The sequence below is a fragment of the Malania oleifera genome, chromosome 8 (assembly GCF_029873635.1).
Source record: "Malania oleifera isolate guangnan ecotype guangnan chromosome 8, ASM2987363v1, whole genome shotgun sequence".
In the NCBI taxonomy this organism is placed as follows: domain Eukaryota; kingdom Viridiplantae; phylum Streptophyta; class Magnoliopsida; order Santalales; family Ximeniaceae; genus Malania; species Malania oleifera.
The window spans coordinates 87,442,040-87,458,419 of record NC_080424.1 but is presented as its reverse complement, the minus strand read 5'-3'; the positions used below and the strand labels follow the sequence as shown (position 1 = coordinate 87,458,419).

The following is a 16,380-nucleotide window of genomic DNA, read 5'->3' as shown; positions in this document are numbered from 1 at the left end:
TACATGGTTTAGCTGGAGGGATTCATTGAACCGGGAAAAGAAAATTTTCTTTACAGGTTGAAGAAATCCCTTTTTGGGCTGAAACAGTCTCCAAGGCAATGGTATAAATGATTTGATTCCTATATGATAAAAATTGGCTACAAATGATGTGAGTATGGTTGTTGTGTATATATAAATAAACTTGATGATGACTTAATTATTTTCTTATTATTGTATGTCGATGATATGTTGATAGCTGTAAGAGATTTAACTAAGGTGAATCAGTTAAAGGACCTGTTGTATAAGGAATTTGACATGAAAGATCTTGATTCAGTTAAGAAAATATTTGGGATGGATATTTGTCGAGACAAGATTGCATAGAGATTATGGCTATCTCAAGGCGGTTATGTGCATAAGGTGTTGGAGAGGTTTAGCATGACTGATGCAAGACTTGTGAGTACACCTTAAGTGAATCATTTTAAGTTTTCTACTGCAGATTGCCGAAGTTCAGATGAGGAAATCCGAGACATGTCAAAGGTCCCCTATGCTAGTTCTGTGGGGAGTTTGATGTATGCCATGGTGTGTACGAGGCCAGATTTGGCTCATTCGGTGAGCGTGGTAAGTAAGTTTCTTTCTAATCAAGGAAGACAACATTAGGAAGTCGTTAAATGGATACTTAGATACTTATGGGGTACATCGGGATATGACATCATGTTCGGCAAGCAACAGGGTTGTTCTTCAGTTATGGGGTTTGTAACTGCAGATTATGCTGTATATATGGATGAAAGACGATCTACAATGGGATATGTTTTTACTCTTGTAGGAGGACCGGTAGGTTAGAGATCCATGGTACAGTCTTTGGTAGCATTGTCCACGACTGAGGCGGAATATATGGCAGTTGCCGAAACTGCAAAGGAAGCCTTTTGGCTTACCAGTTTAGCCAGAGAGTTGGGATTACAACAAGATGGAGTGGTGCTGCATTGTGATAGTTAGAGTGCCATTTACTTGGTGAAGAATCGGGTATACCATGCTAGAACCAAGCACATTGATGTGAGGTTCCACAGAGTTTGAGAATTGATTGCTTCAGGTGAACTTGTGTTAAACATATTTTTTGGGATTCTCCTAAGGGGCATATAATCGCCAAGGTGGAGGTTGTTGTTTGTGGCTTTTATACTTTGTTTTTCTTAATCTAAGAAAGAAGAAGGAAAAACATGAAAGGGTAGCACAGCAAGAGATCGTCGACGAATGCCTTGTGTTCGTCGACGAGAGGATAGCAAGCACTTGTCGATGAAGGTTCTAAAATCGTCGGTGAGAAAATACCGAGAGCAGGAAAATCTCAGAGTTCTAGACTTGTCGATGAAAGAATGTTATCGTCGACGAGTGGTCTTCTATGGATCGTCGATGAAGCCCTGAACTCATTAACGAAAGGTGCCTAGGCTGCGAGCAGTTTTTTCTGAATTTTGAATTTTGAACGTTGGGTGGTTGGGTAAATGGAGGGAAACCTTCAAGAAACTTCTATATATGGTATTATGGGCATATATTGAAGTAGGGAGTGATCATTTTGAGAAGTGTATTGTGTACATTGTGATTTCCATGGTGAGATTTGTGTGCCATTATTTCTGTGGATGTAGGATTTGCCAAACCAAATAAATCTTTGTGTTGTTATGGTTGTGTGTTATTTACTTGTTGTTGTTTATTTTGTTGTGCATCTTCATTATTCGATCCATATTACAACAGAGGCCCATAGTGGGCTTGCACTCACTTAAGGCCCAATTTGAGCTTTTTTATTTTTATTTTTTATTTAAGGCCTAATTAGGTCGATTTTGAATTTTAGGGCCACTGTGGGCTTGGGTTTGATTTAAAGCCTAGCTTGGGGGATTTAATTTTAAAGATAAAAAAAAAAAAAGAAAAGAAGAAAGAGAAATGCGTAGCCCAGCCTAGCTAGTCCCCCCCTATGAAATCCCTTGCAGGTAGCCTTTTTTTCCCCCCACATACTCCACTTTACAGCCGCAAAACCCAGTATGCCCCCTAGAGCTTGATTTCGCTTTATTGCCTTTGCTTGCTTCCAAGAAAATTCGGAGCCAATTAGGGTCCTCCCCCTTCCCTTTAGCCTATAAATAGAAGGTGCTTAGTACAGAGAAAGGAGGAGACTTTGAAGACTAAGAATGCTCAAGAGAGTCACTAGAGGAGTAGAAAGTTAGAATAGAGGGAGAGAGTTTAGAAAAGGAAGCAAAAGATTAAAGAAGAGTGGAGTTTGAAAAAAATCAGAGAAGAAAAAGTAGAAGGAAGTAGAGTTCAGAGGGCTGAAAATAAAGGTAGTAGAAAAAGAACAAGGATGGAAAAAGCTTTGAGAGGTAAGAACCCTCAGTTGGTTATGTATACGTGTGATTTTGGCTACTTTGATTAAATTTGCGTTAATTGTGCAAATGATTTAGAACTTTGGAAAGTGCTGAAAGAAAATCGATTTGTAAAGTTTAGAATGTGTTTGATTTGCAAAAGTAGAATTAATTTCTGAAAATGAATTGACTAGCATTAGTAGGAGTATTGACCTAACTCTCCTTCTAACCCTTACATCCTTTAACCAATATCCCAAAACTTGGCCCCAAATTACCCTAAGAAAAACCTAAGTTCAATCCTAAAACTCCATCTAAAACTCTGCAAAATCTCAAATTGACCTAAAAAGACACACTAAAAATTTGGGTCACGTTGACTTGAATACCCCAAAGTGACCCAAATACCCGGGTTAACTTGACCTGAAAACCTGAGTCAACAAAACCCGGATTCGACTCAACCTCACCTGGATCCAGGTCAACAAGATCCGGGCCCAAATCAACTTGACCCAGACCTAACCTATGTCAACTTGACCCGAGTCAACAAAATTCTAACTTGCCCTAGACTTAGCCTAAATCCCGAACCTAAGCCCCAACCTAGATCAACCATGAACCTAAGCCTCAACCCACTCCACCCTAAAACTAAGGCGTAAATGAGCCCAACCTAACCTAAACGCCCAAGACCCCTTCAGCCCTGAACTTAAGCCTCAATACACTCAACCTAAAACTAAGGCCCGATTAGGCCCAACCTAACCTAAAAGACCAAGACCCCTTAGGCCCAAACCACATCAGCCCAAACCTTAAAAATTAAGTCTACCCGTGGCCCAGCCTAACCGAAAACCCTAGGCCTAGCCTGACAAACCCCAATGCACAACCCAAACTTACCTTGCCCAAGATTCCAGAGCCCAAAGTTTAACTTTTTGTCTGTCCATTATATAGTTAAATCTTAGATTTTCTTAAATTTAATTTTGGTGTAATCTAAGGTTTTTGTTTATGTGTGGTCTCTCATTTCAATTCAATCATTATTGCCCTAATTTGAATATTCATGCATGAGGCAAGTTTTACAATTATCCATTTCCATTTATAAAATACAATCAAAAAAGAAAGAATGAAAAAATACAAAAAAGCAAAAAAAAGAGATATAGAGCAGCCTCAACCGTCCTTAATCTTCCAATCGGGCCAGCCTTTTGAGTTCCCACACCTATATACACAAAAGGAAATTACGATTCGTTGCAGTTAAGCAAGAAGCCCAATCTTAGGCTTAGTTTTGTATTTGAGGCCCATAGTGGGCCTACATCTCTCTTAAGGCCCAATTTGGGCTTATTTTACATTTAAGGCCCAATTAGGTTGATTTTGAATTTTAGGGTCATAGTGGGCTTGGGTTTGATTTAAAGTCCAGCTTGGGGGATTTACTTTTAAAGAAAAAAAGAAGAAGAAAGAGAAAGGCGTAGCCTAGCCTAGCTAGTTCCCCTATGAAATCCCCTGCATGTAGCCTTTTTTTTCCCCACATACTCCACCCTACAGCCAAAAAACCCAGTATGCCCCCTAGAGCTTGATTTCCCTTTACTGCCTTTGCTTGCTTTCAAGAAAATTCGAAGCCAATTAGGATCCTCCCCCTTCCCTTTAGCCTATAAATAGAAGGTGTTTAGTACAGGGAAAGGAGGAGACTTTGAAGACTAAGAATACTTGAGAGAGTCACTAGAGGAGTAGAAAGTTAGAATAAAGGGAGAGAGTTTAGAAAGGGAAGCAAAAGATCAAAGAAGTGTGGAGTTTAAAAAAATCAGAGAAGAAAAAGTAGAAGGAAGTAGAGTTCAGAGGGCAGAAAATAGAGGTAGTAGAAAAAGAACAAGGTGAGAAAAAGCTTTAAGAGGTAAGAACCCTCAATTGGTTATGTATACGTGTGATTTTGGATATTTTGATTAAATTTGGGTTAATTGTGCAAATGATTGAGAACTTTGGAAAGTGCTGAGAGAAAATCGATTTGTAAAGTTTAGAATGTGTTTGATTTGCAGAAGTGGAATTGACTTCTGAAAATGAATTGACCGGCATCAGTAGGAGTTATGACCTAACTCTCCTTCTAACCCTTAAATCCCTAAACCAATATCCCAAAATTTGACCTCAAAATACCCTAAGCAAAACCGAAGTTAAATCCTAAAACTCCATCCAAAACTCTATAAAGCCTCAAATAGACCTGAAAAGACCACCTAAAAATTTTGGTCACCTTGACTTGAATACCCTAAAGTGACCCGAATACCTGGGTTAACCTGACCTAAATACCTGGGTCAAACTACCCAAACTTGGGTCAACAAAACCCAGATCCTACTCAACCTGACCTGGATCCAGGTCAACAAGACCCGGGCCCAAATCAACTTGACCCAAACCTAACCTATGTCAACTTGACCCAAGTCAACCAAATTCTAACTTGCCCTAGACTTAGCCCAAATCCTGAACCTAAGCCCTAGCCTATATCAACCATTAACCTAAGCCTCAACCCACTCAACCCTAAAACTAAGGCGTAATTGAGCCCAACCTAACCTAAACGCCCAAGACCCCTTCAGATCGGAACTTAAGCCTCAATACACTATGCTTAGAACTAAGGCCCGATTGTGCCCAACCTAACCTAAAAGCCCAAGAATCCTTATGTAAGAATCCGACCCAGGATAGGTGTATTAAATAAATAAGGAAAGAGAAGGAAAATTAAAAAGGGTAAAATCAGTACGGCTCATCGACGAGGCTTCTCTTCTCGTCGACGAAGTCCCTTGTGCAGCTCGTCAACAAGGATTAGTGGTTCATTGACGAGGAGATGCTGAGAGATTTTGAGAAATCGTGAAATCTCAGGCTCGTCGACGAGTTCACCTTGGCGTCGATGAAGTCTCTTGTACAGTTTGGCGATAAGTCTCAGTGGTTCGTTGACGAGGAGATGCAGAGGGATTTTGAAGAATCCTGAATCAGGCTCATCCACGAGTTCACCATGACGTCAATGAACTTTCTTTTGTGGCCCGTTGACGAGGACGCCATATCGTCAACGAGTTTGGCCGGGTCAACTTACTTATAAATATCTTTTAGCTTTGCTTAATGAAGAAGAAACCAAAAATCTCTCTCTCTCTAGAACTCGAACACACACTCTCTCTCTCTCTCTCTCTCTCTAGGATTTCAGGTTGTCAATTGCTGGAATCAACGATTTGATGTTACTACATTGATCAAGAAGAGAATCTCTACGTTTATAGTGGATTAGAATTTTTTTTCGAGGATTTTCGGGTTTTGACCCAAGAACGAGGTAAGGCTCTGAATCCATTTTTGTTTCGGTAGATCTGTAGAGAATAGTATTGTAAGGAAGTATTGTTCTTCTTTGTTTAGGTTTTGGGAACTTGGTTCATAGTTTTGGAGTCGTAGAGTTTGTATTTTGGTTTTCGGGTTAAGGTAAGGGGATTCTGTTTATATCAGTTATTTTTGAAATCGGATTCGGTGAACATGTAGTTTATGATTGTATGTATGATTTGGCTACTTATTTGGGAAAATCTATCGAGTGAAAATACAGGATTTTCGGGTTATTGTTTTGGGAAAAGTTGGGGGGTTCGAGTATCATCTCCATTTTTACTAGAAAATTGTATGTTATATAAAACTATGATATTGAGATGACTGTACCTGTATTTGTATTAAATTGTATTCTAGAAATGAAAACGATATGATTTGTTGTATACCAAATAAGTGTGGAATGAACTGTTGTATGTAAATGTTCCAGGTTTGTAAAACAGCTGTGATGGCTAATTACCATAAGCTGAGGGGTATAGGAACATGAGTTCCAAAATTATTCTAGGTTTTGTGAAATTTTCCATGTCTCGGCTAATTATCATGGGCAAACGCCATGTCTCGGCTAAATACCGTGGGTGAGAGTGTCCGACTCTATATCCGAGGGTGTGAAATATAGCCTGTTTGTTCCAATTTTTCACTGATTGGTGTGAGTGGACACCGTATTAGCAATGATATCACTTTGGGGCTTCGGTTATTGTAGGGCATCGGGTGCTCGAGTGTGATGACACTGACTGTATGTTTGGTATCGTATGTATTGGAACTAGATTGTGAAAATACTGGAACTGTATCGTGTTATGTTTTATGTCGAAATAACACTTGTATGCCACACACTGATATAACATGTTTTCTTCCTTACTGAGAGGTGTCTCACCCCGATTATACAAATATTTTTTAGGTCATTCGAGTAACCGAAACTAGCGTCCTAGCATTCAGGAGCGTGGTTGTCGATTAGCTACGTACAGTATTTGTGTAAGTACTGATTTTGTAACCGAGTTATCATGGTTGGGTTTTGTAGACACTCGGGGTATGTTCTGTATTTTGGAGCGTAGACTTTAGCTATGTATGACTCTGGTGTGGTGCATTGTATGTTTTAGAAAGAAGATTTTCACTGCGTATGTGATGTGTATGTATGTGTATATGAATGTGTATAGGGTCTACGTGTACCCCACGGGGTCGGACCCTCATTTAGTGTAATATCATGTATGTTTTAGTTCATACAAAGGCAGGTTAGGTTACTAAATTCACATCTGGGGCCCATCTACGAGTTCGGGGCATGACAACTTGGTATCAGAGCTAATCAGGTTGTTAGGTCTTATAAACTTAGTTAGGCGTAGTTAGGTGTACATACCAGAGTATAGGATGTAGGAAATGGGTAGAGTAGGTCGAGGGTTGTTTTGTTGCTAGAAGAGGACTCATTGGCGGTGTTATGTGTTTTTCCTAGAATGCCGATTTCAGTAAAATCATAGCAAACCATTGATGGTTTCATGTTGATGTGGTAGGACAAACCTGGACCCGTAAGAGTTGTAGCTAACGTGATTAGCTTTCAATGATTGTGGTAACTATGTATGTTATAGGAATTCTAACCGATTCCAATCTTACTTTCAGAATGGAGCCCAAGGATAACAACTTGGATAGTGGTTCCGAGGGGATTGCGAGTGATGAGTCTCCTTCTATGCCTCGGGGTTTGACGAGGCAGGTCATGCGGGAGATTGGGCGAAGTGTTAGGAGACGTGAGCATTCTCCTAATGCCACAAGTTGTACCATTGAGAGGTTCACCTGTATGCACCCTCCGACGTTTACGGGAGGACCCGATCTAATAGTAGCAGAGAATTGGGTGTAGAAGACCGAGAAGATATTGGAAGTTCTGCACTGCACTAACAAGTAGAAGGTTCTCTATGCAGGAGAAGCTGAAAGATGGTGGACGACTATGAGTCTGCGTGAGAAGCAGAGAGCTGGTCCATCTGGTATGACTTGGAGCCGCTTAAAGGAGGTATTTTTCGAGAGATACTTCTCGGCTTCCACTCATGATGCGAAGGTTGATGAGTTCTTGAGCATGACTCAGAGAACCCTAACGATGTAGAGATATGCTGCCATATATATTGAACTATCTCGTTTCGCGCCGTGTTTGATCTTGAATGAGTATGAGAAGACTCGGAGGTTCGAGAAGGGTCTGAGGAAGGACATCCGCAGGCTTGTGGGTATGCTGCAGATTCCAGAGTTCTCTGTTATGGTGGATAAAGCCACCATAGTTAAGGTTGACCTCCAGGGGGATGAGGTGGTACGGAAACAGAAGAAGAGACCAATATCTTCTAGTTCTCAGACTGGTCCTCGACAGGGACAGTGGAAGAAGAAGAAGAACTATGATTCGGGTTATCGCCAGAATACTGAACAATAGGGTTCTCAGGGGAATCCATCTTCTGCGTAATGCACCAAGTGTCGTAAATGACATGATGGTGAATGTCAGCCGTTCTGGGGTAATTGCTACAAATGTGGAAAATTGAGTCAAATATCCCAAAGCTATCAGGCATAGAGGAGCAATATGCCTGTACATAACCAAAACCGTAGAAGTAATCAAATGCCTCGGGGAAACTATCAGGCAAACATGGCTCCGACAAGGGTGTACTCAATGCGGAACATGATGGAAACGTGATGACAAGTACCATGTTATTGCTTTCGAATAGAGCTATTGTCTTATTTGATTCGGGAGTAACCCATTCATTTATATCTGCTAGTTTTTTGAAACTGTGTGGGGTTGAAACCCAAGTGATGGATGAGTGGTTGTTCGTGACTACATCGACTGAGAGTGTGATGATCTGTAGTAAGATGTTAGGAAACTGCTCAGTGGTTATTCAGGGAAGTCTGCTACCAAGGAACCTAGTAGTGTATGACATATGTGGATTTGATGTCATACTAGGGATGGACTCGTTATTCTCTAGTTATGCGGTGATTGATTGTCGTAGGAAGGTGATAGTTTTCAGACCTCCTGGGGAGTAGGAGTATGAGTTCGTAGGATCGTGTGTGCGTTCGACGCCATAGATTCTATTAGCTATATAGGTGAGAAGGTTACTTTTAGACAGTTGTCAGGGGTACCTAGCTTGTGTGAAGGAACCACCTCGGGATTATCTAAAGCTCGAAGATATTCAAGTGGTTAACGAATTTCTGGATGTATTCCTGGAAGACTTATCCAATTTACCTCATGATCGGGAAGTGGAGTTCGCTATTGATCTGCTGCCAGGTAAGGCACCGATTTCTAAAGCTCCATACTGAATGGCTCCAACTGAACTTAGAGAGTTGAAGGAGCAGTTGCAGGAACTACTGGACAAGGGCTTTATCTGACCTAGTGTTTCGCCTTGGGAAGCTCCAGTATTGTTCGTGGAGAAGAAGGACAGGTCGATGTGAATGTGCATTGATTACCATGAGATCAACAAGGTAACAATGAAGAACTGATACCCGTTGCCTCATATAAATGATCTGTTTGAGTAGCTGCAGGGAACATAGGTCTTTTTGAAGACCAATCTATAGTTAGGGTATCATCAGGTGAAAGCTAATACTGAGGATGTTGCGAAGACTGCTTTCCGAACTAGATACGGTCACTAAGAGTTTCTGGTCATGCCATTTGGGTTGACTAACGCCCCAGCGGTATTTATGAACCTAATGAACAGGGTTTTCCATGAATACCTGGATCAATTTGTAGTGGTGTTTATCGACGATATTTTGGTATATTCTAAGAGTTCGGAAGAGCACGAGAACCATTTGAGGTTGGTACTTCAGATACTATGGGAAAAGAAGTTATATGCTAAGCTGAAGAAATGCAAGTTCTAACTGAATCAGGTAACGTTTCTGGGCCATGTCGTGTCGAAGGGTGGCATCTCAGTTGATCCTGGTAAGATAGAAGTAGTGGTTGATTGGGTGAAACCGAAGAGTATGCAGGATGTCCAGAGTTTCCGAAGACTAGTTGGGTATTACTGGTGGTTCGTAGAGGGATTCTCTAAGTTATCTAGCCCTCTAACATGGTTGACGAGGAAGGGTGTGAGATTTGATTGGTCTGACGAGTGCGAGTAGAGTTTTCAGGAGTTGAAACATCGACTAATCATTGCTTCGGTTTTAACCATCCCATATGAGGACGGTGGTTTTGTGATTTACAGCGATGCATTGCTGAAGGGGTTGGGATGTGTGCTGATGCAATATGGGAAAGTAATTGCTTATGCTTCTCGGCAACTCAAGGAGTACGAGAAGAATTACCCTACGCATGATCTAGAGTTAGCAGCGGTAGTATATGCGTCGAAGATTTGGAGACACTACTTATACGGTGAATAGTGTGAGATCTTCATAGACCACAAAAGCCTCAAATACTTTTTCACGTAGAAAGAGTTGAACATGAGGCAGAGAAGGTAGCTTGAACTAATTAAGGACTACGATTGCACCATTAGCTATCACACGGGGAAGGCTAACGTGGTAGCTGATGCATTAAGTCGGAAGTTAAAACACGCGTCACTAGATGCAGTAGTAGGTCAGCATCATATCAGACAGGATCTGGAAAGTCCTGGAATGGAGTTGGTGGATGGTAATCACTAGTCTTTCATTGTTAGTTTGGTGATCCAGTCAACCTTATTTGAGAGGATTAAAGCCACGCAGGTTAGTGATGTGGAGTTAGTTGAGACCGTGGAGAAAGCGTAGCAAGGGTTGGCTGTAGATTTTAACATCTCCGAGGGAGAATCTAAGGTTTAGGATCAGGTTGTGCGTTCCAAATGACGAGGGTATAAAGAGGACGAACCTAGAGGAAGCGCATCGTTCTTTGTATACGGTACATTCGGGTAGTACAAAGATGTATTGGGATTTGCGTGAATCCTTCTGGTGGAGTGGCATGAAACGGGAGATTGCTCAATTTGGGAGCAATGTCTGACGTGTTAGCAGGTGAAAGCTGAACATCAGAAGATGGTAGGGCCGTTGTAGCCATTGAGTATTCCAGAGTAGCAATGGGAGCATATTTTCATGGACTTTGTTACCGCACTACCACCAGCACTTCACGGGTAGAATGCAATTCGAGTGATCATGGATAGGTTGAAAAAATTTGTTCACTTTGTACTGATGAAGGTTAGCTACTCTTTGAGTAGGTTAGTAGATTTGTACATACAGGAGATAGTTAGAATGCACGGGGTGCTGGTATCCATTGTTTCAGATCGAGACCCAAGGTTCACTTCTCGATTCTGGAAGAGCTTATAGGAAGCACTAGGGACGAAGCTTACATTTAGTACAGGGTTCCACCCCCAAACTGATGGACAGTTAGAGAGGATGATACAGATCTTGGAGGATATGTTATGGGTTTGTGTGTTAGATTTCAGTGGTAGTTGGATTCAGTTTCTACTGTTAGTGAAATTTGCCTACAACAATAGCTTCTAGGATAGTATCGGGATGGCACTGTTCGAGGTATTGTATGGTCAGAGGTGTCGGTCTCCTCTGTATTGGGATGAGGTCGATGAACGGTAGGTATTGGAGCTCGACCTCATACAGTAGGCTTTTGAGAAGGTCAGATTGATCAGGGATAAGATTAAATCGGCTTAGAGTCGGCAGAAAAGTTATGCGGATGTTCGCCTTCGTAAGTTGGAATTCGAGGTAGGGTGTAAGATATTTCTAAGAATCGCTCCAAAGAGAGGATTGATGAGATTCGAGAAGAAGGGAAACCTGAGCCCAAGGTATATTGGATCATTCGAGGTACTGGAACGAGTGTGTCTGGTGGCCTACATGGTTGCAATACCCCCAGAGCTCTCGAGGATCCACAATGTGTTTCACGTATCCATGTTGAGGAGGTACGTGTCAGATCCGTCGCATGTGATTAGCTACAAATTCTTAGAGATTAGGGATGCTTTGGCGTATGAGGAGATACTCGTTTAGATTCTGGACCGTAAAGTTCAGAAGATGCGTACCAAGGAGATACCGTCAGTGAAGGCACTGTGGCAGAATCACGTGGTTGAGGACGTTTCTTGGGAGTTAGAGACGGAAATACGCCGGAAATATCCATAGTTGTTATGTGTAGTAGCTTTGGTACCAGGATTTGTATGGGTATGTATGTAATATTCTGTTATCGTAGTAATGATGTGTGGTTAGTCCCTATGAGAGTTTTGTAATATGTGAGCTCTTAAGATGGTATGTTTATAACCACGGTATTCCTCTACCATAAGTGAGGGTATGTATGTATTTGGGACGGGACTGCTATGTGGGTGGCCGCCGGCTCTTTCTAGAGTCTAGTATGTGTTTGGGTATGTTGTTGAGTTGGTAAAAGAGAGATTACAAATTTTGAGGATGAAATTTTTGTAAGGAGGGGAGGTTGTAAGAACCTGACTCAGGATAGGTGTATTAAATAAATAAGGAAAGAGAAGGAAAATTAAAAAGGGTAAAATCAGTAGGGCTCATTGACGGGGCTTCTCATCTCGTTGACTAAGTGACTTGTGCATCTTATCGACAAGGATCAGTGGTTCGTCGATGAGGAGATGCCGAGAGATTTTGGAAAATCTTGAAATCTCAGGCTCGTCGACGAGTCCACCTTGGTGTCGACGAAGTCTCTTGTATAGCTTGGCGACGAGTCTCAGTGGTTCATCGACGAGGAGATGCCGAGGGATTTTGGGGAATCTTGAAATCTTAGGCTCGTTGACAAGTTCACCATGACGTCAACGAACTTATTTTTGCGGCCCGTCTCGTCGACGAGTCAGGTCGGGTCAACTTGCTTATAAATATCTTTTAGCTTTGCTTAATGAAGAAGAAACCAAAAACCTCTCTCTCTCTCTCTCTCTCTCTCTTTAGGATTTCGGGCTGTCGATTTTCGGAATCAATGCTTCGACGTTGCTACGTGGATCAGGAGGAGAATCTCTACGTTTATAGCATATCAGAATTTTGTTTCAAGGATTTTCGGGTTTTGACCCAAAACCGAGGTAAGGCTCTGAATCCGTTTTTGTTTCAATAGATCTGTAGAGAATAATATTATTAGGAAGTATTGTTCTTTGTTGTTTAGGTTTTGGGAACTCGGTTCGTAGTTTTGGAGTCGTAGAGTTCGTATTTTGGATTTTGGGTTAAGGTAAGGGGATCCTATTTATATAAGTTATTTTTGAAATTGGATTTGGTAAATATGTAGTTTATGATTGTATGTATGATTTGGCTACTTATTTGGGAAAATCTATCAGGTGAAAATACGGGATTTTCGGGTTACTGTTTTGGGAAAAGTTGGGGGTTCAGGTATCATCTCTATTTTTGTTAGAAAATCGTATGTTGTATAAAACTGTGATATTAAGATGACCGTACATGTATGTGTATTAAACTATATTCTTGAAATGAAAACGATATGATTTGTTGTATATCAAATAAGTGTGGAATAAACTGTTGTATATAAATGTTCCAGGTTTTGTAAAATAGCTGTGATGACTAATTACCGTAAGTTGAGGGGTATATGAACATGAGTTCCAAAATTGTTCCAGGTTTTGTGAGATTTGCCACGTCTCGGCTAATTACCGTGGGCAAACGCCATGTCTCGGCTAAATACCATGGGTAAGAGTGTCCGATTCTATATCCGAGCATGTGAAATATCGCCTGTTTGTTCCGGTTGGTCACCGATGGGCGTGAGTGGACACCATATTAGCAACAATATCACTATGGGGCTTCGGTTATTGCAAGGTATCAGGTGCTCAAGTGTGACGACTTTAACCGTATGTTTGGTATCGTATGTATTGGAACTGGATTGTGAAAATAGTAGAACTGTATCGTGTTATGTTTTATGTCGAAATAACACTTGTATGCCACACACTGATATAAGCTATTTTCTTCCTTACTGAGAGGTGTCTAACCCGAATTATACAAATGTTTTTCAGGTCCTTCGAGTAGTCGAAACTAGTGTCCTAACGTTCGGGAGCGTGGTTGTCAGTTAGCTGCGTACAGTCCTTATGTAAGTACTGATTTTGTAACCAAGTTGTCATGTTTGGTTTTGTAAACACTTGGGGTATGTTTTGTATTTTGGAGCGTAGACTCTAGCTATGTATAGACTATGGTATGGTACATTGGATGTATTAGAAAGAATATTTCCGCTGCGTATGTGATGTGCATGTATGTGTATATGAATGTGTATAGGGTATACATGTGCCCAATGAGGTCGGACCCTTATTCAGTGTAGTATCATGTATGTTTTAATTAATGCAGAGGCAGATTAGGTTACTAAATTCACACCTGACACCCATATGCGGGTTTGGGGTGTTACACCTTAGGCCCAAACCCCATCGGCCCAAACCTTAAAACTTAAGTCTAACCCATGGCCTAGCCTAACCAAAAGCCCTAGGCCTAGCCTGACAAACCCCAACGCACGACCCAACCTAACGTAGCCCAAGATCCCAGTGCCCAATGCCTAACTTTATAGCCCAAGAACAGTCCCAGTCCTAGTCCCAACCTAACACAATTAGCCTAACTCGAGCCCAACCCAATCTCACTTAGCCCAACCTAACCTAACCAAGCCTAGCCCTAGCCTGAGTCAAGTCTAAACCCAAAAACCCAAACCTATCTCGAGTCCGTAACCATAACCTAACCCAATTCAAACCCTAATATAACCGGAATCCCTAGATTAATCTAACTTAAGTCAACGCCTAAGTCAACCAACCTAATCCCCTTTTGTTTGGTTTGCTAGAAAACCTAAGAAAACAAAAAATAAAAAGAGAAAAAAGGAAAGAAAATGAAGGAAAAGAGAAATTGAGCTAGGGAACAGAGAGAAAGGGCAAGAGCATACTTAAGGTTGGGATTTGACATTGATGAAGGAGGTAGAGAGCTCGAGGCTCTTTGCCTTCGAGTGTTCTGATTTAATTAACCTACAAAAAAAAGGAGAGTTAGGGTTAAAAATGAGAGAGGAGAGAGTGAGATTGAGAGAACAGAAAAGAGAAAGAAGAGATCGAGAGGTGAAGAAGGGCTTACAAAGGATAAAGTGAGGTTGAGAGAACAAAGAATAGAGAAGGAGATCAGAGAGGTTAGAGAAAGAGAAAGGGTTAAGGGGTTTACTTGGAGGAAACACCACAGCATGGCGGTGGTCATGGCTAGCCTGGTGGTTGTAGGTGTTGTTGGTGAGATTGCAAAGAGGGGGGGGGGGGTGAGAGAGGAGAGATCCAGAGAGACAGAGAGTAGAAAGGAGAGAGAGGAAAGATCAAGAGAGGTAGAGAGCAAAGAGGAGAGAACTTGAGAGAGAGAGAGTAGGAAGCTTTAAGAGAGAAAGAAAAGAAAAAAAGAAAAGAAAAAAGAACTATGTTTATTTTGTTAAAAAAATTCACCCATAGTGGGTCACGTGTCACTCATCAGTGGTGTCACATGGCTCATTGAAGACCGAGCATCCTGGGTGACGTCACCTAGTGACGTGGCGCAATCCTAACCATCCGCATTGTGTTTTATGCGGATGGTTGGATTGTCACCGCGTTAGTGATGTGTGTTTTGATCCCATCCATTGGTGCGGCATCACATGGCGATGATGTGGCGAATGACATCATCATAACATCACCTTGCCATATGTCACCTTAATGATTTTTTTCCCAAAAAAAAAAAAAAAATGGCTATTCACTCTGCACCATGTGTCAACCTTGGATGGATGACATGTGGCAGACCCAGATGGTTTCCCGCCTCTTCTCTCTTTTGAACAAAATTAACCCAATTTGACTCGGGTCCTCCTTGTTGACCTGGTGAAACTAGTTGACTTGGTTCAGCTCTTTAGACCACCCTCCTTTTTAACATTAAAAATAATTTTTTAAATGCATTTTTACTTCATAAAATCAAAAAAATTGAGAAAAATTTTAGAAAATCACAAAAAAAGAAAAAGAAAAATAAAAATTCTATGATTCTTTTTTGACTTAGGAATTAAAAAATAAAAAAATAAAAATTGAGAAAAGTCCTTAAACATCTTTGAAAATTATATAAAAATTCTAAAAAAATTCCTAAAAATTCTAGAAATTTTTCTAAAAATTAGGGGAGTATTTTGGGAGCATTTTTTCTTAAATTTGATGTACTATCATGATCAGTTTGCATGTGTTAATATTTTTATATTTCATATTTGTGTGTGTGTGTGTGTGACCTAATAATAAAATAAAGGGTAAAGAGGTATTTTAGACCTTACCTCTATTAATTATGAGGGGAGGTTTATCTAGTAAGACTTCTTCTTTTGGAGGTCTTATTAAACATTCCTAAATCGCACCGCATTTTGTATTTTTTTTTAATTTTTTTTATTTGTTTCGATAATTTGAGAGTTAATTAAAGGTCATTTGAATCAATTTATGGTAATTCATAGTTAATTAGGTATCATTCATAGAACATGTGCACTAGGGAAGCTAATACCTTCCCTTAGCATAAATGTACTCCTAAACCTAGTTCTGGTAAAGGCAGACCGAGAGTACTGGTTGCTTGGCCTTAAGATTGGTCTATAAACCAATGAACAAGCAGTAAATAGGTGAACTAATCACATTTAGGTAAATAACATGTTTGTGGCGACTCCACTGAACCTTTAATAAGACAGGTCTCTCACCCCTTGCCATCTCGAGTCCGTTGTGCTTGACAAATAAAATTAAAATTAACATTTGATTTCTTAATGTTTTTGTAACACCCTGACCCCGAAGGGTCTAGGATATTAAATTTTTACCATTGATTTACAGTGGAAGCAAATAAACTTAATTATTATTAAACCAGAGCGCTAATTATCCATATTACAATCATTTATTTCAAAAGAAGAAAAATTACATAAGCATAAATATCTAAC

At 40.6% G+C, this 16,380-nt stretch overlaps 1 protein-coding gene across 1 annotated transcript in view; it reads left to right on the top strand.

Annotated features, from left to right (window-relative positions):
• LOC131161709 (phosphatidate phosphatase PAH2) overlaps positions 1 to 13,104 on the top strand; it is a 57,890-nt gene extending 44,786 nt beyond the window's left edge. Inside the window, exon 11 of the transcript XR_009138603.1 lies at positions 13,088 to 13,104. The gene's annotated coding sequence lies outside the window, so the exon portion shown is untranslated. The remainder of the gene's footprint in view (positions 1 to 13,087) is intronic.
• The last annotated feature ends 3,276 nt before the right edge of the window (positions 13,105 to 16,380 follow it).